Consider the following 27,347-nt stretch of genomic DNA (forward strand, 5'->3'; position numbering starts at 1 on the left):
GTAGGGTTCAGCAGAGACCACAACAATTTTGTCAAGTTTAGAGTAGACATGCTCATGGATTTCTATAAGACCAGAGCACCAGGACAATCAGATGATAAAGACTCAGGAGAAAATTAAAGTCCAGGGAATCCATGGTCATCAGACTGATGGATGGAAAGTCCACACCTACATATCTGATCCACTTGTCTTATCTTACCTTTACAGAATGTTAAAAGTTCCATGTAACTTAATTTATAACTGGAAATACTGACGCATATTTCAGTATTGATGTCATCTCAGGTAGTAGAATATGTCATTCAATTGTTAATAAACAAAGATCATCATAATACAAACCTCAGGACTCTTCAATCATCTGATAAATTACTTCTAATGGTAACTAAATCCCACAATAGCTATAGTGACTCCCTGCACTCTAGTAAAGTGTCCAAAAACTGGAACCTATTACCCCAGCCCATCCTAAACATAACAGACAGTCACAAATGAAAGCTATTTCTAAAAGAACACCTTACTAATCACTGGCTATGCTCATGCATGATGCCAGGCTAGTTCGAGTCCTCTAACCCGAGCAATGCCAACTCTTACATATATATATATATATATATATATATATATATATATATATATATATATATATATATATATATATATATATATATGGGAACCGGACACTTGCGCGAATTTAACTTTCACCGAAAGTTAAATTCGCGCTCACACATACCCGAAATTTCTGTTCATCAAAGCAGCAATTTCAGGAATGTATGAGTGGTGTGCCGGTTGCACTGCGGTGCAAGTAAGGGAATATTCCTTTACTCCTCTGTAGTGCGACCTTGGAGTGAGAATATTTAAGCAGGGGGGTGTGGGGGGCACAGCCCCCACATTGGGGGGTGCAAGGGGATGAAGCCCCCCTGCAAAAAAAATTACTTAGTGGTTTTGTTTTGTTTTTTTTTTTTTCACAGTTTAACAGAATCGCTTTTTTGATTAAAGCGCTTTCTTTAAACTTTGATCGGTATATATGGATTCAGACACTTGCTTTTTCAAGCAAGTGTCCTAGATCTATATATATATATATATATATATATATATATATATATATATATATATATATATATATATATATATATATATATATATATATATATATATATATATATATATAGATATATATATAGATAGATATCAATCTCCACTCTCCTATGTATTAGAAATTTTTATTTCCTTCACTAATTATGCGCTATGAAAAAAAAATATCCACTATTGTTAATATGCAACTATTCTCCATGTATTCTCCATGGTATTTCAACCATTTTTTGGAACAGCTATTTTTATTTGCTGCAATTTCAATGTTTTCTATCATTATTTTCTGGAGCTTTTTTCCCCAGGACTCCACTGAAAGTGAGCTACTAGCCCAGTCGGACATTCCTGGTAAACAAATGCAAATAAATAAAAATAAATAAACAATATAGACTAAGGACAGTGTAATGCCGTGCACTGGCCCAGTAATCAAGGAACCTCCATCCTCACCACTAACACCAGTGAGGGGCATCCACATTGTGAAGGATAACAAATACACAGAAAAGTACAATTTCCCTTAAGAGCACACAGAGATCACAGTCAACCAGGGCTGGTTTCTCCCTTTCTCTCCAGATCCCCAGTAACACTCCCCACTGGCACAGCTGTAGGGTAAAGATCTCAGCCAAGTAGTCAAGCCAAAACTTCCAGTGCCCTCTAAGTCCAACCAGTGCTTTCTGTCACTGCCCAAGTAACTGCACACACACACACACACACACACACACACACACACACACACACACACACACACACACACACACACACACACACACACACACACACACACACACACTTTGAGATTTGGTTTATATACACACACACAGACACTTCTGGGGAAGGTTGGCACAGGTTCTCCAGCTATGCCCCCTCCTGCCAATCTATAAGGTAGTAATCACTGCCACCAACTACTCTTATCAGCTAGTAAAAAGGCCCTTGCAAAAGGGTGTTCGATTATATTGTGTGATATTATTATCCAAATAGTAAGTGGACAAATAGCAAGGCTTATTGGAGTGGCTTTGTATAGTATCACCAAATACATGCAAGTACTCTAGAGCTTAAATTATCGCTACATAAAACAGCCACAGTTGAAAGGTTTAAAAATATTTAATAAGAAAAACACATGACAAATCTTCTCAATTCAACACAGTGGTAGTCAAGAGTTCAGAAATCACAGGAAAATGCTTAAAATAATACTGTAGAATAGTCTGACATTAATATAGAAAACAGCAAGACTAAATCTGATTAAATTCTTATCCAACTCTAAGAGAGCAATCACAATTCTAAATAAATTTACATATAGAGCAAAGACAGAGTACTGGTGAATGATGCTCTTCAGACAAAATGCAAAAATGCTCTGATTCTCTCTCTTTGGGAAAGTCTTAAAAATAATACATCACTGCTGACTCATTTTAGATTACATCATTCTTCTCTGGTTCCCAGGTTAACAGAAACTCAGAGTTTTTTACATTTCTTTGATCTTGCACCCGGTCAGGAAACTATAACAATAAAATACATTATATATGTAAAATCTAGCAATTAACTCTGGTCTCAAAACAATAGAATTAATTCCTCAGTCCAGACATTATGTCTCCAAGCTTTGAGATCAGTCATACAATGCTTGACTTATCAGCTTTCTTCCAGCAGAGTGCACTGTGGTTCCATTTTTTGAAGTTCAACATTTAGCTCAGTTTTCATACATTTAAGAGGACAAACCTGTGGATTAAATTCATATTTGCAATGATATAGAATTATCCTCAAAATTCTATCTAGTTAGGGTGGCAGCCTTCACATATCTTCACATATCCCCCCCCACCAGAGAAATCAAGCTAGTTTTTCAAGTGGCCCTTGAGAAATATTGCTTGAGCGGGTAAGGTCTATCTGAGTATACCTTAACCCATTCCCTGTCTTGAGAGGGTGTATATTACATTATCAAACTTTTAAAAGTTTGAACGTCATATGGTCAAAGTCATATGATCAAAGTTTTAAAAGTTTGAAAAGCGAAAAAAAATAAACAACAGATAAAACTTACCTCACCATTTTAAGCAGGGGGGCAAGCATCCTTTCACCCCCCATGTAGGCGGCTGCACCCACATCCCCCACTCTTTAAATATACAAACTCTGAGATCGCACTACAGTGCAGGAAAGGGAAATCTTCCCATTCCACATTGTACGGAGATCTCCATTGAAATGTTTAAACTTTTAAAAGTTCAGTCATATGGTGTCAACCATATGATGTTCAAACTTTTAAACATTCGATAATGTAATATGTACCTGTCTTGAGAGCCCATCTGCATTGCCATTGCTAATCCCACTGTGGTGCTGCACTGACATACCATATGCTTGCAACCCTGGGCTCCATCTTAGCAACCTAGCATTTTGCTGGCTTGCTCAGTGTAACCATGTTAGGGGATGGTGATCTGTAATTACAGTGAATTTTCTTCCATACAGATAAGGCCAAAGTTTCTGCAGTGCCCATACTATGGTGAGACATTCCTTTTCTGCAGCTGCATAGCATTCCTCCCTGGATTGAAGCCTATGACTGAGATAAACCACTGGGTAATCTGCTCCTGCTGAAGAAATCTGGCTAAGAACAGCCCCAACCCCATGGTTTGAAGCATCCACCTGCACAACAAATTATTTGCTGTAATCTGGACTGGCTAATACAGATGGTCCTCCCAAAGCTTCTTTAAGCTTCCGGAATGCCTGCTCACATGTTGGAGTCCACACTATCTTATATGGCCTGTTTTTGCTTTTCAGGTCTGTGAGGGGAGCAACTATGGTACTATAACTGGAGACAGACTTTCTGTAGTAACCTGCTGTCCCTAAGAATGCCCTCACCTGCATTTTGGTAACAGGTGCAGGCCATGCCTGAATGGCTTCCACTTTGGCAGGTTCTGGCCTGATCTTACCAGTTTGTCCCAGGTAGGAGACCTCTGCCATACCCACCTGATATTTTCTGGGCTTAATGGTCAACCCTGCCCTCTGTAGTCTGCTAAGAACCTCCCTGACACACTGGAGTGTCAGTCTGAGCTTCACTGAGGAGATCAGGCACCAAGTCTCCCTCAGACTCTTCCTGCAGTCCACTACAAATACTCAGCACATGGGTCACTATCATGGTAAGGCTTAATCATGCTAACATGGTACAATTTGTGCCCCTGCCTCCTGCCTAGCAGTTCTACCAGGTAGTTGACATCACTTACCTTGCTTACAACCTTGTAGGGTCCCTCCCAGGCTGCTTGTAGCTTGTTGTGTCTGACAAGAATTAGAACCATTACCTGGTACCCTACAGTATACTCTCTAGCTCTAGCATTCCTGTCATATCAGACCTTTTTCTGTTGTTGGGCTTCTGCCAGGTTTTCCTGGGCCAAGCCCATGAGTTCCCTGAGACTTGTCCTGAGATTTAGGACATCTGCCACAACAAGCTCCTTGTGGGATTCACACTCACCTTCCCACTCATCATAAATTAAATCTAGAGGCCCTCTAACCCTATACTCATACAGCAACTCAAAGGGTGAAAACCCTGTGGATTCCTGGGGAACGTCTCTGTAAGCTAAAAACAGATGGGGCAAATATTTGTCCCACTCCCTCTTAAACTGGTCTGCAAATGCCCATAGCATGGACTTGATTGTAGAGTTTAACCTCTCAACAAGGTCATTAGTCTGGGGATGGTAAGGGGTGGGCTTTAGGTGCTACACCCCACAGTACTTCCACAGACAAGCCAGCAGGTCTGACATGAAATTGGAACCTCTGTCAGTCAGTATTTCTTTTGGGAAACCTATCCTACTGAAAATCTCTTACAAAGCATTTGCCACTTTTTCTGCCTCAATGGAGGACAAATTCACTGCCTCAGGGTATCTTGTAGCATAATCTACTACCACTAGGATATATATTTTCCTTGTGGAACTTGGGGTACTCAGAGGCCCCACAATATCCATAGCTACCCTCTGAAATGGCTCCTCAGTCACAGGCAACGGCATCAAAGGAGCTCTCACCTTGTCTCCTGCCTTGCCTACCTTTTGGCATTGCTCACAGGTCCTGCAGTACCCTGTTACATCTCTGGAAATTCCAGGCCAATAGAAGTTCTGCATAACACATGTCTTTGAATTTTTTAAGCCCACATGAACTGCAGAGGGAATATCATGGGCTATAGCTAAAAGCACTAGAGGTTAGGCTCTAGGCACTACCAACTGCTGTATCCTCTCACCTTCTAGCCCTCTCTCAGGGGTCCACTCTCTATACAGTAACCCTTTGTCCCAGTATACAGATTCCCTCTTCCCTGGAGAATCAGATGCCTCACTAGCTACCTGCTTCAGGCCTTGTAATGTAGAGTCTGAAAGCTGACACTGTCTAAACTCTCTCTTTGTAACCCTTCCCAGCTCCTCTTCCACAGGAAGTCTGGCATCCTCTGATAGCAGTGCCTCACTGTCAGCCTGGGTACTACTACTCACCTCTACCATTGTAGTCACTCTGTCCAAGGGAACATCAGCACCCACAAGCATCTGTGACTCACCTTCAGTCTCACTATTACAGAGTAGCTCTGTCCCTGAAGTAACCACCTCACCAGCCCTGGCTGCAAGTATGCGGTCTGCCTGGGTCTTCCTCAAGCTACCAGACCCACATGCTTGTCTCAAAGTCTGACTGCATGTAACTGCACAAACACATGGTATTGCCTTATCAAAATCATTCTCTATCAGGACAACTTCAGGGATATCCTCACACACCTACTTTCTGGATTTCCACCGTCCCAGTCAAGGTGAACCCTAGTCAAAGGTAATTGGAATGGGGTCCCTACCAAAACTCTGAATGGAGTAGACTTCCCAGACATGTAGTGCTCCTCTGTAACCATTGCAGGCTTCACAATGGTTATGTCAAAGGCTGTGTCTCTCTTAGCAATGGTCTCTTTCCCATTCACTATGATAGGACATAACCTCTTGTGGTAGTTTGGTATCTTTGTTGTCTTAAGACAACCTGCTGTTGGCATTTTGTCTTTCCCACTTACTGGCTCTCTCACCTTTTGTTCACCACCTTGCCTCCAAGGACATCTATATGCCACATGGCCCCACTAGTTTCATTCAAAACATTTAACCCTAGGTCCTGGACATGTACGTGGACTAGTTTTTTCCCCATACTACTGGCAGATTCTGTTGGGAAAGTCTGGGCTACTCACCATGGGTTCCTTTAGACCCATGAGCAGTACTGGGGATCCCTTTCCTGTGCAGGGCTGCCCTGCATGCCAGGTATAGGTCTCTCTTTTTCCCCACCTCTTCTGAAGTAGCACATTGTCTATCAGCTAACCAGATCCTCATGTCCTCAGGCAAAGTGCTAAGGGCGTGTTCCCACACCAAATGCCTGCCAGCCCTTCAAAAGTGGTGACCTGACATCCACTCACCCACCTATGAAAATAAGTGCTCAGCTCAGCAACATATTCACACACACTTTCTTGTGCCTTGCGTCTATGCTCACAAAACGTTTTCCTATAAGTTTCAGGTGTTAGCTTAAAAAAATTCTAACAGACAATTCTTAACAGCAGTATAATTAAAGAAATTGTTGTCTGATAGTTTGAAAAGTACATTTACAGCTTTACCATGGAGTAAGGGGGTCAGGAACGGTACCCAGAGCCTTTGGTCAACATCATACTGTTTACATACCCTCTCAAACATATGAATGAAATCATCAAAATTATCCCTCTCTGTAAACTGTGGAAGAAATTTACTGACCTTTTGTGCTTCTGGGATCTGGTTACTCCTTTCCCCACTACCTTAATGACTCTGTAGAAGAGTCAGCATCTCCTTTTTGTGCTGCCTCTGACTCTACTTTTCCTAAGCTTCTAGGTGTAGCAGTTTCTCATTCTCCTCACCTTGTAGACATCTCAGTCTCTCTGCTACTTCTGTTTCCAAATTCCTGGCCTCCAACTCAAGTCTCTTTAGCTTTAGATGGATTTTTATGTCTTCTGCAAAATGGTTGAGATGTCCATTCCCTGAGTGTTGTACACTAACACAGCCAGTCTGATCACCCTCGTAATTGCTGTTTTCTGATGCAGCTGTGACCAAAGCTGCAATCATGTCTGCCTTAGTCAGGTTTCCATGCACCAGTTCCTTAGCCTTGCACATCTCAGCCAACTGGCTCCTTGTCAGCTTGCCATACTCCTCTGCTGACATGCTTGTCTGCTCTCACTGACTAACTAAGTTAACAAAAGAAATAAAACAACTGTGATCTGAACTCTGAATATTCACTATGTGGCTGATTTAGAGTACAAAAACACATTCAGTGATCACTGTACACAAGCTACAGGAATTCACTATCCACACCACTACAGGCCTATTGCCAACCAATTAATATGTGGTGTGGATATCCACCACTGTCAATCAATTAATATGTGACGCCTATGAACTTGCCCAGTTATTAAGGAGCCTCAATTCTCACCACTGACACCAGTAAAGGGTGTCCACATTGGGAGGGATAACAAATACACACAAGGTAAAGTACAATTTCCCTTAAGAGCACACAGATATCCGCAGTCAGTCTGGGGCAGTATTCTCACTTTCTCTCTAGATCCCCAATAAGACTCCTCACTGGCACAGCTATAGGGTACAGATCTCAGCCTAGTAGTCAAGCCAAAATCTCCAGTGCCTTCTCTGTCCAACCACTGCTTTGTGTCCCTGCCCAAGTAGCTGACATACACACACTTTGAGATTTGGTTTATACACACACACACACACACACACACACACACACACACACACACACACACACACACACACACACACACACACACACACACACTCCTGGGGAAGGCTGCCACAGGTTCTCGAGCTATGCCCCCTCCTGCCAGGCTATAAGGTAGTAATCACTGTCACCAACTACTCTTATCAGCTACTGAAAAGGTCCTTACCAAAGGGTGTTTGATTATACTGTGCAATATTATTATTCAAATAGTAAGTGGATGAACAGCAAGGCTTATTGGAGTGGCTTTGTATAGTATCACCAAATACATGCAAGTACTCTAGAGCATAAATTATCTCTATGCAAAACAGCCACAGTTGAAAGGTTTAAAATATTTAATAATAAATAATAAGAACAAAAGACAAATCTTCTCAATTCAACACAGTGCTAGTCAAGATTTCAGAAATCACAGGAAAATGCTTAAAATAATACTCTAGAATAGTCTGACATAAATATAGAAAACAGCTAGACTAAATCTGACTAAATTCCTATCTAACTCTAAGAGCAATGACAGTTCTAAATAAATGTGCATATAGAGCAAAGGCAGAGTACTGCTGAGTGATGTTCTTCAGAAAAAATCCAAAAATGCTCTGATACTCTCTTTCTGAAAAGTCTTACAAGTAATGCATCACTGCTGACTCATTTTAAATTACATCATTCTTCTTTGGTTCCCAGACTAACAGAAACTCAGAGTTTTAACATTTCTTTGATCTTGTACCTGGCCAGAAAACTACAGCAATAAAAGACATTATATATGTAAAATCTAGCAATTAACTCTGGTTTCAAAACAATAGAAAGAATTCCCCAGTCCAGACATGTCTCTGAGCTTTGAGATTTGCCATACAATGCTTGACTTAGTAGCTTTCCTCCAGAGTGCACTGTGGCTCCATTTTTGAAGTTCAACATTTAACACAGTTTTCATGCATTTGCGAGGACAAGCCTGTGTATTATATTCATATTTACAATGACATAGATTTAGCTGCAAAATTCTGTCTATCTAGGCTGGCAGCCTTCACATATCTTCACAGACAGCTTCAATGGAGTTGCATTCACATAATTTTTCCTTGAAATAACTCCTTTTAGCCTTTTTATTTGGCAATAAACATGACCATTGATATCCCTAACTAGAGTCACCTTTGGCAGTAACATAAGATGAGATGACTCAATTTTTAGGCAGCTGCCAGAGACCTTACAGAGTACACTAATACACTGAATCATCATGTAAGGGAAATGCAATCCTGGAATAAACAGGAACCATGGAACTTTTCAAATCTTTCTTAGCATTTGGATTTAGACCAAGAGCATCAGGGTGTGGAGTGTATGCCATATGTACTGGCTAATTAACCCTTCCAACATTATCAGTAATGTATATTAAAAATTAAACTAGCATGATTTGGGTGGGCCAGATTTAGCATATCACATCCGCCTCTGCACAACTCATGTATAAGCTGTAACCTGTATTTGGAATGTAATAGGTTTATATTTGTCAATAAATGTGGTGTCTTTGCCTGGCTTAAAGCTCAGAACAGTATAAGTCACTTTCCATGGTGGTTGGGGAAAGCATTATGTTAATGGTGTGTGTAAACAGGTTCTCAAGAGTTTCTATCAATTGCTAAGGGAGACCTCTATAATTCCAGTGGAATTTAGTTACATGCAGATGCATTGCCTCATTTCTGATTCTTAATTGTAATATTCAGTTCAAACCCAGTGATGGAGGCCTTAACCTGTTTAACAATATTCTGTGGCAGTCTGACAAGAGTAGTAGTTTCAAAAATGCATTTATATTCTAACCAGAAGGTCTATGACCCTGCCTAATACTCCCTTAAGTAGATTAAAATTAACTGAAACATCCTATTAACAGCTTGCTAGCCTACTGATCTAATTATATTTACTCTTTTTTCAGTTTAATTATTAAAAAAAAAATACTGCACTCAGTTAGACTTATCAGAATAACTAGTTTACTCACTGTCATTCCTTAATTGCAGCTATTTTGTAAACTAATATATGGAGGGTATTGTTTTTAGTGTTCAAACATTTGTCAAAAACAATTTATAGTTTGAGGATTGTCTAACGTCAGTTGTAAAAAAAAAAAAAAACTTTCTTAAAGTATTCATTGTGTATCATCTATTTAATAAAGAGGCCAAGAAGTGCAACATAGCATATATGAACCATTTAAAGACATCAGATTTATAAGGTGTAACAGCAACAAATCTTTGAGTCTCACTCAATGTAAATTTAAGTTTTTTTGTCAAAGTTGGAAACTCTACAAATAGTATTCTCCAAATTCTGGGGAGGGGAAGGTGGGGAATTTATAAACTTTATTTCTTATTAGGAATTAAATATAAACTTTAAATTGCCATAGTTGAAAGAGAGGAGATACTAACAACAATGCAGGGAACAGAACCCATAAAATGTGGATATGCAAAAATGTGGTTAGTTTGGGTTCTTGAGTGATATTGCCTTAATCAATGGGCAGAATACATGCAGTCAGTTGCTGGAGAACAGTTTATATTGATAACGTCCAATGGACTGCAAACAGAACAGAAGTATTTGGGTAAAGAATTCACTTGCCTTCTTCTAGATAAATGTACTGTTTCCCGATAAGGATATAAAAAAATCTCCAGCAATTATTACATGCTTTGCATGAAGTCAGCTGTCCTAGAAATAATAGGCTTTGTCTGAATTATTGAATTATCAGGCTAAAAATGAATAAGAAAATATTGTAATTTCACAATCTCTAGCAATTCCTTTAACTACAGACAGCCCCACTTCCACTTTGGAGTCAGGAATGCTAAATTCTAAATTTATGGACAGGTGATTTGATTCATGTTTACCTCCCTTTTACACCTGGTCAACAATAAATACATAAATAAATGTTTAGATGGAGTAAAACAGGATGAATCGACCACCTCAAATCTCATACAAGATAGCTTCTTGTGTTCAAACGGGCTAATGAGAGTTTCCTGCTAAGAAAATGCATATATTTTTAATTAACTTGAAGTGATGGAATCATCTAACCTTCTTGACTAAGTTACTTAGTTCCTTTAAATTACAAAAAATATATATTTGGTTTCATTTACATGTGCTGCGGCTACTCTCTCAAAAGCTTAAAAAGTTAACTTTTCTATAATAAAATTTAATCTGAATTCAGTCATTGCCTTCCTAGGTGGTCTGGAGACTGGAGGAGGCTCTAGCAGCAAACAGGCAGAAATAGCTGATATATGCACCATGAAAAAGAATGTGCTAGCCCAACTACAATATTTTAGCTAAACATTATAGAACTCTTGAAACCTATTTTCATATTGATCTCTAGTTTCCACTTTGGCTGTAGAGGGAAAAACTCTTGCATTTCATTATGTAATTGTATGAAAAAAATACATAAATGAATAAATAAATAAATAAATAAATAAATAAATAAATAAATAAATACAGCATCAAAATCTAAGAACACAAGGTCAGGGAGATACATTTCCAGAAAAACAAGATAGCTAATTAAGACATTAGATAAAAAAATGTATGAAATGAGAACAAAGTTGAACGATAAGTTTGAAAATTGAAATTAATAAACTGGGCAAACAAATTAAATATAGTATGAGACAAGACCATGAATTAAAAAAAAATGGGTATATGTATTGACCATAATAGGAAAACATTTTAGGTATATAAGATGTAGTTGCATTGTGTCTTTGTGGATTTAGAGAAAGCATATGACAGGGTGCCTAGAGAAGAGTTGTGGTATTGTATGAGGAAGTCGGGAGTGTCAGAGAAGTATGTAAGAGTGGTACAGGATATGTACGAGGGTAGTGTGACAGCGGTGAGGTCTGCGGTGGGAGTGATGGATGCATTTAAGGTGGAGGTGGGATTACATCAAGGATCAGCTCTGAGCCCTTTCTTATTTGCAATGGTGATGAACAGGTTGACAGACGAGATCAGACAGGAGTCCCCGTGGACTATGATGTTTGCAGATGACATTGTGATCTGTAGTATGAGTAGGGAACTGGTGGAGGAGACCCTGGAGATGTGGAGATATGCTCTAGAGAAAAGAGGAATGAAGGTCAGCAGGACTAAGACAGAATATATGTGTGTGAATGAGAGGGAGGATAGAGGAATGGTGAGGATGCAGGGAGTAGAGGTGGCGAAGGTGGATGAATTTAAATACTTGGGATCAACAGTTCAGAGTAATGGTGATTGTAGAAGAGAGGTGAAGAAGAGAGTACAGGCAGAATGGAGTGGGTGGAGAAGAGTGTCAGGAGTGATTTGTGACAGACGAGTACCAGTAAGAGTGAAAGCGAAGGTCTACAAGAGGGTAGTGAGACCAGCTATGTTATATGGGTTGGAGACAGTGGCATTGACAAAAAGGCAGGAGTCAGAGCTTGAAGTGGCAGAGGTGAAGATGTTAAGATTTGCACTGGGTGTGATGAGGGTAGACAGGATTAGGAATAAGTATATTAGAGGGTCAGCCCAGGTTGAAAGGTTTGGAGACAAATTCAGAGAGGCAAGATTACATTGGTTTGAACATGTGCTGAGGAGAGATGCAGAGTATATTGGGGCAAAGATGCTAAGGATGAAGCTGCCAGGCAACAGGAAAAGAGGAAGGCCTAAGATAAGTTTTATGGATATGGTGAGAGAGGACATGCAGGTGGTTTGTGTAACAGAGCAAGATGCAGAGGACAGGAAGAAATGGAAACAGATGATCCGCTGTTGCAACCCCTAACGAGAGCAGCCAAAAGAAGAAGAAGTAGAAGAAGATGTAGTAAGAGTAAGGATATATAAATCAATAAATTGCATGTAAATTCTAAAATGTGTTCTCAGACTGAGAAGATTGTAAACATATTTATAAAGCCTTTTATAAAAGAGTTTGGCTCCACAAAGAGAGAGATCATTTGTCCTGTTAACACAGTTAACTTGAGATACTGAAATTATATTAGTTATATATTGAAAAGTACTTTACAGACTGGACCCAAGCAAAGCACAGGGAAGCAATGGCATTATTAATAGCAATCTGAAAATCCTTCACTGTGAACTTACTAATGTCATTATATGTGCTATTCACTAAGTCTTGTAAGTATGGAAAATGTCCTCAAGATTGGAAATGTGCTAATTTTTAGTGGGAAAGAAAAACATGACAAAACCAGAGTCATATATACTCACAAGTCTATTTTTTGTGCTAAAATAATGGAAAAGCTTATTTTGGATACTTTACTGTCAGAACTGGAAAGGTTTGGACTAGAAACCATATATCAGAATGTGCATTTTGAAAATATATCTATAACTCCCTATAACATGATATTCTATAGTAATATAATAGCAAATATTAATGAAAATGTGTGCTGTTATATCATTTATATAGGCTTGTCTTCAGCCTTTCTTAAGGTCATACATAAAACACTGGTCAATAAATTACAAGTACATATTAATATAATCTTCATAAGATGGACAGCTGCATGGCTCATAATTAGGGCATAGTAAGTTTCATACAGCAACTGGACAGGTGAAATTCTAGGTTACAGTCAGCGGTCCTACAAAGATATGTCCTTGGTCAATACTTAGTTAGGCTGTAACTTTCAACTCTGTATTTTATTAATATGAGATATTCAATAGTTTGTATGCAGATGACTTGAAAATGGGAGCACTAAATACATCTGATATAGATGCAATATGTCTACAAAGAAATTGATTAAATTCACAAGTTGGGCATAGCAGAGTAAAATGCTGATAAATACATCAAAAACTAAGCATATGAGACTTGCGAGACATAGATGGTGATTCAACAAAGCATACATGTTCCACTAAGTCCATGTGCGCATCGTGGCATGACACGCACAAGATAGCCCACCGTTTTGCATTCAGTAAGCTGCTCTACATGGTGTGTAGAGCTGTGCAAACATGGTAAACACTGTGGCATGCTAACTACAACATAAGCAGATGAATTGTATGCTAATCTACCAACCCAAGATGGAGAAGCTATTCAACAAGCTATTAAGCAGTTGTGTAGACTCAGTGCAGGTTTTTCCTGAAATTTCCAAAACCTATTGGAATACAGCCACAGAACCTTCTCTACACAGAAACAATGTTAGGGGCTGCTGTTGCTCTTATTCATGTGTATCTGCAACAGGCCTATGTCTATGCTGCTGTACTGCTAATAGACCTTGGCCAAGAAGAAGGGTATTTAGACCCTGTTTAACCTTCCATGGTCTGCATGATGTGGAAATTATAGAGCACTACAGGGTGGATAGAGACACACTAGAAGAACTCCATAACCTCTGTCCTCATCTGAGAGCAAGGGCAAACCAAGGGGAACCAATACCTGTGAAGACTAAGGTATGTGTAACACTTAGAATATTAGCTACAGGAACCTCACAGAGGCCAACAGTGGATATGCTGGCGCTGTCACAGGCATCAGCATCTAGGATACTACATTCGCTCTTGATGCTATGCTGCAGCATGCTAGTGACTACATACATTTTCCCTGTAGAGCCAAAAATATACAGGACTCCTACCCTGTAGCACACTACCCTGAAGTGTTGTGTGCCTTAGATTGCATGCACATTGAAATCAAAGCACTACCCAGGGAAAAGGGAATGGTGTACATAAACAGAAAGGGCTTCCATGCCATTAACTGCAAGATCAGAATAATCCTGAATGTGTGTGCTGGCAACCCAGGCAGTTACCACAACTCCCATATCTAGCATGACTCTCAACTCTATGAGATGTTTTCTAGGAGGGTCATTTACTGTGGATGAAGGTTATGCACTTGAACTGTGGCTGATGATGCCCATCAGAAATCAAACCCACACACTAAAGAATGCTATAATTAGGCACACACTCATACAAAGAATATCACAGAGCATGTGTTGGGGCTGCTGAAGTCATGGTTCCAGTGCCTAGATATACCTGTGGAACTCTGCAGTACAATCCCTGTACTCCCAAATGAAATCTTTTGTAACTGCAAGTTAAGTGTTGAACCTGGACTAGGATTATGGATAGCTAAGAACAGAAATGAATGCCATAGCTTTGCATACTATTATTTGCTAATATAACTAAGTAGAAAGCAGGCAATTTTTGCAGCAATGGCATGGATATGTGACATTGACTTAGGTCAATAGATGTTTCCTATCAAGTAATAGGCCTCATGCATCAAAGATATAAACATTACAAAAACCTGTACTAAAGCAGTATAATTTTTAAAAGAGCATCACAAACACATATATACTAACTACTCAGTCAGTTATGCACCCTTGGCATCAGACATCCAAAAGATAAAAAATCAAGGATATGCCACAGTTATCATCATTTGCATTGGGTTTCATGCGAGGAGCAGGAGGCCAAGGCTGACACAAAAGGTAGTGAGTGTGTGTAAGAAAGACAGGAAGGCAGAAATTTTGATAATGGATCAATGTATCAAATGGCCACTGAGACCAAATGAGCTGTAAGTGTCACGAATGACCCATGTAACCATTATGTGTGTGTGTGTATATGTATAGTCATTCAAGGTGAAACATGTGTGAGAGTGTCTGCAAAAACACAGCCAAGCTCTGCGCTAGCTCTATGTCCTGGTCTGTTGGACAGGTGTGAGCCATACATGGTAGAGGTAACAGTTCCTCTTTCTTGACATCCCCAACCATGAGAACTGGCTCTGCCAGGACTTGCACTGGCATGCCCATGGTAAGATGCTCTGCTGCTACCTGAGCATGACTGATGACTGTTGGACAAGCTTTCCTCATGAGTACACCCAGGACCAGGACTACATGGCCTACAACATCTGTGGGTGGACACCTCAATCACTGATGGAGCAGTAGAAGTCTTGCCAGTAATGGAAGCATGACTGTGTACAGCCATGTTGGCTAACATCAGATGATGATGATGCTGACCTAGGTCCACATGGATGCTATCTTCCACCCAGCAGAGGTTCCATCACAGACACTGCCCATTCCATCATGTCATTCATCTGATCCATTGAATCGGCAACACATAGGAGGCAATCATGCATGTTAGCCTGTGCCACATCTATAACTCTAAACATGGTTTAAACATGTCCTCAGAGGCCCTATTGAATTCTGCCTTCACCTCCATGATGGTCGAGTGGCACATAAAGAAACACCAGGATCAAGTGGAGGGTAGACATCAGGCCTTATCTGAGCACCCTTAACAATCCTCCTGCATGACACCTCACCAACAATTTAGCTATGGCCAGAGTCAACCAGCACTGAAGGTGCAGTAACCATACTAACCTGATAAATTGTTTCACCTTCCATTTGTCCAATATCTGCAGCCTCAGTAGAATAGGTATGTGTAGGCCTACTGGCTGTGTCTGATGGAAATAAGGAGTATGGCTGAATGTCTACCTCAGTGTCAGATTCAACCTCTACACCACTTGTTGTGCCTCTGTTTGGTCACTATCATCATCAGAGTCTACCAGTACTCTGACATCACATGGTAAGAGTCCTACACTTCCACTGTCAGGAACACCTGTGATAATAAGCAACAAACACAAGAATGAAATTAATGCATACACTACAGTTTAATATATGATAAACTAACAGTGGTGCCACTATCATAGATGGTACAACAGTATACACACACACACACACACACACACACACACACACACACACACACACACACACACACACACACACACACACACACACACACACACACACACACACACACACACACACACACACACACTCATGATACCTACCTCACACATACAGATAAGTGCATATTTCTGACAAATGGTCATCAATAATCAAATGAAAATGTTTTGCTCACCGTGTGCACATGACTCCAATCCTGCTAAGGAGGATAATCCTGGAAGAAGTTAATCAAAACTTAAGGCCACAATCACCACAATTCCAATAACATAGGGGGACAGTTTTTTTGTTTATATGTCCATTAACAATATTTTAAGTGAATATTGGCTGAAACATCCATCCAAAGCCCATGTGTAATGAACCAGAATGTTGTTAACTGTATCAATTTATCAATAGCCCCCCCACAAAAAAATTAAAACACCTGAACTATTAATTCAATATTTCACTATACCAGAACATGTTATAATTTGATATATGTAAGCTTACCTGGATTCTCCTCCTGGCACACACTTGTTCTCCAAGCAATATCAGTACCAACATCAATCACACTTTGTTGTGTACTTTCTACTGATCTCTCTGGATCTCTGACATTGATCAGGAACTTTTCATTTGGTGTCAGTCGTGGTTCTGTAGCAGCCCCCACCCATAGCCAGGTGCTCATAGGTAATTGCAGCTACTTTCCTCTTGGGTGATGATATTATATCAGTGGCCCTGTGACGCACCTGATCATAAGCTCTACTGTGCTCCCCTAGGGCATTTACATCATTGACTATCTGGTTCTAAATCTGCATCCTGATAGACTTATTCCCATGTCCTCTCTCAAGCAGAAAGGCACTATAGTGCCTAAATGCTTGCACAATTACATCATTTTCTGAATCACTGAAAGGAGGTTTATTTGGATTGATACACTTGCGTGCTATAATCTTAGGTGACATAAAACAGAGAAGGATACAACACATAAATTTCAATTCCTAATTATATACACATGTATGTATTTTAAATACTAACCAATGGAGACACACACTTCAGGTATTAAAATTTAAGGTAATATGGTTATACCATTTCAAACTCACACTCAAACAAATGTTTGATCCAAAACAAGGAACGTCAATGGGGTAATGTATGGTTAACACAGAAAGAACTGAATGACTAGACAATTTCAAAAGGAAGCATCTTGGAACACAACTTTTTTGTGATAACACTCACATGGTATTTACCTCCCCCACCCCCCAAAAAACAGGCAAAGCAAGAAATAGCACATTAGTTTATTGTTATAAATGCTTTCAAAACACTTCTCACAAAATGTGTACAGATTTGTAACAGAAAATTACATTTTATATGATTACCAGCCACCTCACCATGTGTCCATCTCTCCCCTAGATGTGTTTAGGGGCCATCTTAGAAGCAAAATAACCTCCTGTGTCACTGACAATATAGGACATTACATTGCACTGAAATAACACAGAAGCTTGTAAGATAACCCAGTTGTAACAATAACACTTGTATTGAAAGTTAATAAGGTTGGCGGCCTCAGAAAGTAAAATGCCTGACAAAAATGCCTAAGTCAACAGTGAGCTTTATAAGAAGTGCATACAGATAAAAGTTCTATTTTCTAATGCATATATATAAATCATTTTCATAGTAACATGTGAACAAATCTAGCATGTACTTGAAAAAAGCAATCAGACCTTAGCAAGATCAGAAGGATTTTGTGCAGATAAATCCAAGTTAATAGCAACCTTCCTCAGTGTTCTTCACATATAAAACTCTCCTCACCTTCAAGTTCCCTAACTACACAGTTAACTTTTTACAGTATAGATTCAGGCATCTGAGCATGGTGAAGCTGCAAATGAGGTGGGATCTCATTAGAATTGTTGAATACCAAACTTTTTGCTTAGTGTAACAATTGTGAACATATTGTAAACAGTACCTCAGTGTTTGTTGCTAATGGATTGCAAATGTGAATGATCAGTAGGAGGCAGAAGGAATATACAACAACAATTCATACTCCCCACTGGCAGAGGCTGTATTAACCAGGATACAGTTACAAAGTTTAGAAATAATTGTAGTAAGCTTTGCAATAGATTCATAGATTTAATGGTTCATAGATTAGTACAAGGTGTGGCTCATCTGGTCAGGATAAAACAGGCGAACATTCGTGGGTTCAGTTCAAGCAGTTAATACACACAAACACATCAGAAATGAAGCTTTGTAACTTAAACTTAAATAAACTTATAAACAGACTGACTACCACACTCATACATGTTAACACTCTGGCTGTTCTCAAAATGACACTGCTGCCAGCATGTGCTCAGTATTTATATGCATGTGCTAAGAAATGCTTCTTAAAGGTAAATACACATGCTCTGATCTATAGCCTCCCTCTTTGAGAAATAGTCCATATACAAAATGACAGTATTCAATGACATGCAATTTACAGAAATGATCTTTTAAATGCAATTATACAGAAGTAATTATCTGACATACAATCATACAAAATTAGAGACATATAAAACAATCATGTCCAGGTTGCTATGTATTTTAGGCTAGGTCTAGAAATACAACCTGACCATGTTAACATAGAAGCAGAATTGGCTCTAGCAATGGGGATTGTCTTCGAGGAATGTTCAACTTTGGGGACATCTGGGACATCATCAGGAATGGGAATGGATACCAAGAAATGTTTTTCCATAAAAACATTGTCAGGGTTGCTCTGAGATCTAGAGGCTGTATCACAGGTACAATGCTGTGATATTGTTTTGGATACAGGAAGAAGATGTCTACAGTTTCTCCTGTCCTCTATGCCATCAGATTCCACTAAGTAGGATCTCACTTCAGCACATATACCTCTCACTTAACCAGTTCAATTAAAGCTTTTCACCATTTCCATCTTCACTGTCTCTCCTTCTTTTAACAGCAAAGAAATCCAATCTTTTTGTCATAGCTGCACTTCTGAGAAGAACGCTTCTTAAAAAGTTGAGCTTTGATTGCTCTGTTGTTTTTAGCATTAGACACCAACAAACTAGAATCGATAAGCAAGGCTGTTCTGGTTTGCTTAGATAGAACTCTCAGAGCAGGCAAGCCAATTAGGTTGTCATGGGGTATATTTCTGAGATTGAGTAAATTCAAGAAGATATTGGTATTGTCACTCTTTGACCTCTCTAGTAATTCCTTTGCCCTCTGTACTGCACATTCAGCAAGACTGTTTGACTGTGGATATTTAGGACTGCTAGTAACATGGATAAAGTCTCACTCTTTAGCAAATCTCTGAAACAATTGACTGGTAAACTGATAAGCGTTGTCAGAAATAACTTTGTGTGGACTACCGTAGACTGAGAAATGATGTGTCTTCTTAGTAACAACAGCACTGGATGTTAGATTAGGTAACAAATTTATCTCAAACCAGTTCGGATAAGAGTCTACCAACACTAAGTAATGATGATTGTTCCACACAAATATGTAATTTGCTACTGTTGATCAAGGTAGTTCAGGAATTTGGCTTAGCTGAAGTGGCTTTTTTTCAGAAATGCTGCTTAGTACTGTTGCACAATAAACAAGAAGAAAGCACTTTATCAATGTATTTTGCTAGAGAAGGCCATAATACAAGTCTTCTCACCCTTCTTTTGGTAGAATCAAAACCTGGTTGGCCACAATACAAAATCTGAATGCATTCACACTGTAAGGAAGTAGGAACAACTTTTGGACCTCTGAAAATGATACCATCTTCCATCAGCATCTCATCTCTGTATGGAAAGTAAGGTTGCATTTCTGGCAGTACACAGGATTGCTTTGATTGCCATCCTACATTGATGGAGTGATTGAGATTTTGCAAAACTGGATCAGTCTTTGTATGAGCTCTCAGCTCATCAAGTCTTGTGGTAGAAAAATGATGCAATTCCATAACATCAAAGTCAAAATTCTCTGCATCAAGCATTTTCCATAGTAATTCTGGGTGATCTGGATAAGGTATGAGGCAGATGACAAAGTTTACCCCGTGTATAGACCATTTTGAAATTCTACTTTTACAATTTGAGCATCATTCTTTGTAGTCTTGTTGGAGCTGAATGCATAGGCTTCTTTAAAATAGTGACTGGAGGTTGATGGTCAGTTTCTATCTGGATAGCTTGGCGCTAAATATAATCATAGAACGTTGAATATGCAAACACAGCTGCCAAAAGTTCCTTCTTAATTTCACCATACTGCATATCAGTCTGGGTAAGGTTCTAGATGCATAGTCAACAGGTCTGCCTTCCTGATGAATAACTGCACCAAGACTGAACTTTGAAGCATCACAGGAAAGAACTACTGGTTTGTGGATATCATAGTATCTTAATGTAGGTGGATTAGCAGTTTGCTGTTTGAGGTTATCAAATGCTCTCTGGTGTTGTTCTAACCATGAGCATGCAACATTTTTGCATGTCAGCTCTCTTAAAGGTGCTGATAACTCATTAAACTCAGGAATAAATTTGCCCAAATAGTTAAACATAACAGGAAAATGCTGTAGGGCTTGGAAATTGTCTGGAGCTGGCATTTCAAGAATGGCTACTTGTGTAGAAGGATTTGGTCATAAGCCTGTACTGGTAAATAAATGACCTACTTAAGTATATTCTGGTAATCTGAATTTACACTTCAGAGGCCTGAGCTTTAAATTCATTTCACGCACTATGTCAAGAACTTTCCTGAGGTTTCTCTCATACTCTGCTTCACCATTTCCTCCAACCCGTAAAACATCAACCATTATTGCACATGGGTAGCCTGAAATAATTTGCTCCATTGCACACTGAAAGACTTTAGTGGTAGAATTCATTCCAAAAGACATCCCAAATGGAGTACTGAATGTAGACATTAGTGAAAATTTGACATTAAGCATCGCTTGCCAAAATGAACTCTTTGCATCTAAGACAGAAAAAACAGTGGCATTTGGCATGAGGATGGCAATCTTCTCAACTGAACACATAGGATGATAAGGTCTCCTTAATGCCTATATAGAAAGTGGGGTTGCAGCTTTCTACATGATCAACTTGCCTTTTCGAGTGACCTTTCTTAATAACTGAATGAGGATTGCTTGATTTAAGAAACCTTTGAAAATGGTTGCATTTTATTACACTTATGGCATTGCTGACCAAATGCTAAGCACTTCTCTCTTTTAGACTCATATTTGGCTCCACAGTTATGACAGTTAGCAATAAGACTTGACTTGGGTTTTGCTGACTTACCCTTATGCTGTACAGAGCATGCCCTTTTTACTGAGCTAGTCCTGGAATTTGCTATAAAGCTATGGGTTTTCCCAGCCAGACCTGCAGGGGTTGCTTCTGCCATGTACTTAGATCTGTTTCTGCTTGCCATGTGTTGCATGTCATCTACTTTTGCTCTAGAGGCTGCTGAAACTACGCTCTTTTCATTTGCAAGCATATTTGTGTGCCTTTCTGAGAGCTCATGGATTTGCCAAATCGCTATGGCTTTGCTTAACATTAATTCACTGTCACAAAGCAAAATCTTTCTCACTGCAGCACTATTAACACCACACACAAGCCTGTCCTTTTTTAACTCATCATTCAAGTCACCAAATCTGCACTTTCTGGCCTTATTTCTCAAGTCAGTGATATAAGCTGAAAAAGTTTCACCTGGCTTTTGGTATCTTATATAAAATAAGTGCCTATCTAATGTAACATTTGTCTGGGGGTCGCACATCTCTCTAAATTTATGTTTTAAGTACTCAGGATACTCCCCTGATTCAACCGGTACCTCAATATGATGGTTTTCCCTGTCTCCTGCATAAACTTCTGCTGCATACACAAATCAATGCTCTCTTTCAATAGCTTCTGACCCAGCAAAGTTAAGCAAAATGAATGCCCTCATACTTGCATCTTTGTGAGAAGAAGTGCTTGTGGGGGTCGTGGCCAAGATGAGCACTGAGTAACAGCACTTTCTCTCTGCTCTATCTTTTCAGAAAATTTATGATAGGATTTTTTTGAATTTATCTATCCTAATTTTGTTTTTTGTTTTTTACATATTTGAATGCTACTAATCATCCTTTAGAATAGTATATAAACATTTTGGTAACTTTTTTATTTTTTCCTGTCAAAAAGTACTAGAGACCTTTTTGGATTTAAGGCTACAGAATGAGCTATTCCAAATCTACACCTCAAGAAACAACTATTAAGAAGGAACTTCAGTCACTATTATCTAATATACAAGAACTGACAGCTAAAATCGATAGAATGTATGTAAAACTGGCTAACTACAAAGAAAAATGTTCCCAACAAATGGAAATGTTACATGAAGACCTTAAGCAGCAAGAGAGACAGATTACTGGTATAGAGACTTCACTAAATGATATGGATACTAGAATTCAAGAAGATGAACATAACATAGACTTTCTCTTAAAACAAAATACTCTTTTACAAACAAAAAATGTTGATCTAGGGAATAGATCAAGAATAAATAATATTAGACTTTTTGGTTTGCCAAATAATGTTGAAGAAGGTAATATGGAAAAAGTCTTAACTTCTTGGTTTCCTGATGTACTACAGTTTCCTGATGCTCTTTCATATGGGATAGAAATAGCACACAGGTCCTTGGCAACTGCAAAAAAAAGTAAATCCAATTCTACTAAATCTGTTATAGTGATGTTTTTGTCATCCTATGACAAGGAGATAGTGTTAAAGACTGCATGGGCTAAATCTCCTATTAAATATAAGGAAAATGTCATACACTTTGATAATGATTACTCATCTTCTGTAATTGCCAAAAGAAAGCTTTTTTTTACCAATGCTAAAAGAGTTAAAAAAGCCCAAATAAAGACAAACCTATTGTTTCCTGCCAGATTAAAAATATTTCTGCAAGATGGTCTAAAAATATTTAATGACATAGACTATGTCATTACCTTTGCACAGCAAACAAACACACAGAGCCAACGGAGCTCGGACTCTGTACTCAGCAAATAGATAATAATAAGTCCAAAAACCAGCAGCATGCACAGAGTCCTATGGCAGTGTTTAGCGCTTTCACCATTAGGCTTCTTCAGACGTTCCATATAAACATCATTTCAACATCTTTAAATACTAGTACAAACTCTCCTATTGGCTAGCAAATAACATCACATGTACACACAATTCAGTGGCAAAGCAGCTCAGAATAACATTAAAAATGATGTTAAAAAATAACATAGAACCAAGTAATACAGTATATAAAAAACAAATACAAAGCTATAAAAACAACTCATATGTATAGGGTGTGATATCACATGCATAAGTCTGTCTTAAAAGATGTTACGGTGCTGGCAACCTTAAAAGTTAGTACATGTAAAAGGTTGTAGAACATAAACACATGGGCATACAATCAAAGGGTATAGAGTTACTTTCTCGGTCTAAAACACCTCCTTTTCTTTAATATAGGTCTTAAATTTACCTTCTCATTCAAGCCAGGTAGTTGGTCAGCTTTACATCTTAAGATCCAACGTAGCTCACATTCAAGTGTGTAGTTAATCAAATCACCCCCCCGTGCACTTGGGAAAACCTCCTGTATCACACAAAAGAGAAAACTATGCTGAGGGCCACATATTTTTACATGTTTGGCTAGTGAATTAACATCTGTACCTAACCTTATATGATACTGGTGTTCCCTGATCCTTTCGCGTAGGGTCCTATTGGTTTTACCTATGTAAAATGATGTACATGCCGTACACCTAGCCAAATACACCACGTTCCTACTCATACAATTGGTACCTGTATCAAAACTAAAAATGTGGTTATTATGTGGGTTGACAAAACATATTCTAGTGTCAATCAAACTGCATTGATTGCAGCTACCACAATCTCTAGTATTGTAGCCTTTCATAATACTGCCATTACACATCGATACTCCCTTATAACACAGTAAACTTTTCAAATTTGATTTATTCTTATAAACAATCAATGGAGCTGGTCCCACTAACTTACTTATTTCTTGGTCTAAATTCAAAATTTCCCAATGTTTACTCATTAGTTCTTTCAAAAAGGACGCATCTCTCGTGTAGAAGATAGGTGCCCTAACAAAACCTGAAACAGGAACCTCCTGATAATCTAATGCATGGGCATTGTTAGAAAAATAAGGTCTAGCTGTAGTGGACCGAAGCCTATGTACCTCGTCCACTGCGAAATCAAAGGTTTGTTGGTCATATCCCTGTCATTACCTTTGTCAAAACAAGAAAACTGTTTGACAAAATAGAAGATATGGAGTGGGCAAATGCCAGCCTTAAAATAAATGCTGATAACAGTTCCTGGAACATTTCTGAACATAAAAAGAAGCTCAAAAATAAGTGATTAATTAAGCTATATTACAATAGCTTTCTTTTACCCAGGTTTTATAATGAACCCAGAAGTTGGGGAAGTGGAAATGGTTCAACAGGTGAGTCTTTGTTTTTTAAATTTCTTTTTATAGTGCATAGTTGTTTTATTGGTATTTTATAGCTTGTTATTATTAAGTGTAGTTTATTTCATTTAAATACCTCAAATATTATAGCAAGTAAAAACTAATTATTTATTCATGTATTTATCTTTTAATATTATAGAAACTATTTTCTTTGTTTTTATTGTTGCCATAATGTTGCATTAATGATTCTTTCCTATCTTTTGCTATGCTGCTGAAATGTGGTGCTATTTGTGGTACTAGACATATAAAAAGTTTTAGTTTTTTTCCCTTTTTTGTGTCCTGATATGTTTTGCTTAATTCGTTAGATATTTATATTTAGAAATGTCAATATATGGATGTATTGATAAGCGAGCGGCTTCTGTTGGATAGTTGTGATAATTTTCCCTGCTTGTGGTGTTGTGGAGAGGCTTTTATTTATTTTCCTTTCTTTTATATTCCCCTTTTTGCTGTTGGTTGTGGAGGATGGGAGGATTTTGTGTGGACTGATATGTCCGTGGTGGTCTAGTGGTTTGCTGGGTTTGGGAGGTGGAGTTTGTTGGTTCTTTGATGTTTTATAATGCCTTTCTCTCTCCCTTTTGCCTTTTTTACTGTTCGTTTTTATGTTTCCCGGTCTTACTATGAGGTAATTAACAGCTTACTTAGAGAAAAGCTGTAAATGTTTTCCCTCCTCAATCTCATGCATCTGAACTGCTGAATAGCCCTGGTATGTGCTCGCACTGTGGCTGCTACAATTGAAAGCAGGAAAAAAGCCCGACACCTGCAGCAGCTGGAAAGGCCCGAAAAGTTCCTCACCAAAAGGTTAAAGGGTCTCAAAAATATGTCTTATGCTGCCCGACTGAAAGAACTCCAGCTCTAGTCAGTCTCATACCGCTTGCTCAGAGGTGACCTGTGCCTGACATATAAGGCCATGTCAAACCCTGATTTGATGACTATGCTTCACCTCAAAAAATCTAGATCCCTCAGAACCACAAGGGCGGGAGACTTAAACCTTGACACGGTTATTAATAGAACGTGCTGGAGGGACAGATTCATCACCCAGAGACTCCCTATGCTGTGGAACAAAATCCCGGTACATGTGAGGCAGAGCACCTCGCTGGCCTTGTTCAAGAGGAATCTTGACCAATGGATGGGGGATCGCAGATATACCCCAGGGATTAATTCAGTGTCACTGCTTGACAGAGGCACAGCAAAATAATAGGCATAGTTTTATTCAAACTAAAGGGGTGGCGAAAGCCAAATAACTATGGGCTAGGCTTATAAATGCCCTTGGGCAGGTAGCCTAGTATGAACCTATGAACCTATGAACCTAAGTCCATTCCATGGAGACGTTTACAGACTGAATCTTGTACTGAGAAGATTCACAAAGCTGCAAAATAGTTAGAATAGACAGTCTCTAATGCCATCTACTGGTGAAATGAAAAACTGCAGCTAAGTAACCTATATAATGTGACTGCTATATTTAAGCATTTGTGAGTATTTAAAAAAAAACACGTTTGACACATTTAAACACTTACATTCCATACAATTGTTTTCATAATTGTATTATATTTAAATAAAGCTTCTATTAATTGGTATAACAAGCATATAACATATATAACAACATCATCAAAATGGAGGGTTTAGTGTCATTTGATATGTTCATGGTGGTCTAGTGGTTTGCTGGGTTAGAGAGATAGCGTTTGTTGGTTTTGCAGTATTTTATAGTAGCTTTCTCCCTCCCATTGCCTTTTTTATTCTGTTTGGTTTTATGTATTTTTTTTTTTGTCCTGCCAAGAGGTAATTAACAGCTTTCTAAGAGAAAAGCTGTAAATGTTTTCCCACTTTAATCTCGTGCAACTGAATTGCTGAACATCTCTGGCATCTAATCATACTGCGGCTGCCTCAACTGAAAGCAAGAAAAAAGTGTTGTTTCTTTGGAGACATTTACAGACTGAACTCTGTGCTAAAAAGCTTTGCAGAGCTTTATAATAGATGGTCTCTATTGCCATCTACATGTCAAATGAAAAAACTGCAGCTAAGTAACCTATATAATATAACTGTTATTTTAAAGCATTTGTGAGTGTTTATAAATAGAGCACTTTTGATACATTTACACCATTATGTGTTTACACTTGTATTTATAGTCTTTTTATATTTAAGTTAAGCTTCTTTTAAATGGTATAACAAACATATAGCACATTTATTTATTTATTTTTATTTTACATTTGTTAACCGGGAAATTCCGACTGGACCAGGTCCATTTTCAGCGGAGGCCCGGGGAGAAAAGCTCCAACATCAAGTTATACAAATACAGTACATCCAGCATAATACACAAAACAGGTTACATCATGTATGCTGAGCATAGTAATATAACAAGAATTAATAAAAACACTCGTAAAAGATATAGAACATGGGTAAAAAGACAATGTCAGTCATACTTTGGTAAGAAAAGAAAATATATCAAGTAAGATTCTACAGTTAAAAGTACCCTTTCAGATGACCAAGCCTACAGGGGATCAGAGCTCCAGCATGTGATCAGAGAGGAATTTGGGGAGTTAATAGTAGTAT

This window comes from Protopterus annectens, chromosome 5.part1, assembly GCF_019279795.1.
Source record: "Protopterus annectens isolate FY-2018-M chromosome 5.part1, PAN1.0, whole genome shotgun sequence".
Lineage (NCBI taxonomy): Eukaryota > Metazoa > Chordata > Ceratodontiformes > Protopteridae > Protopterus > Protopterus annectens.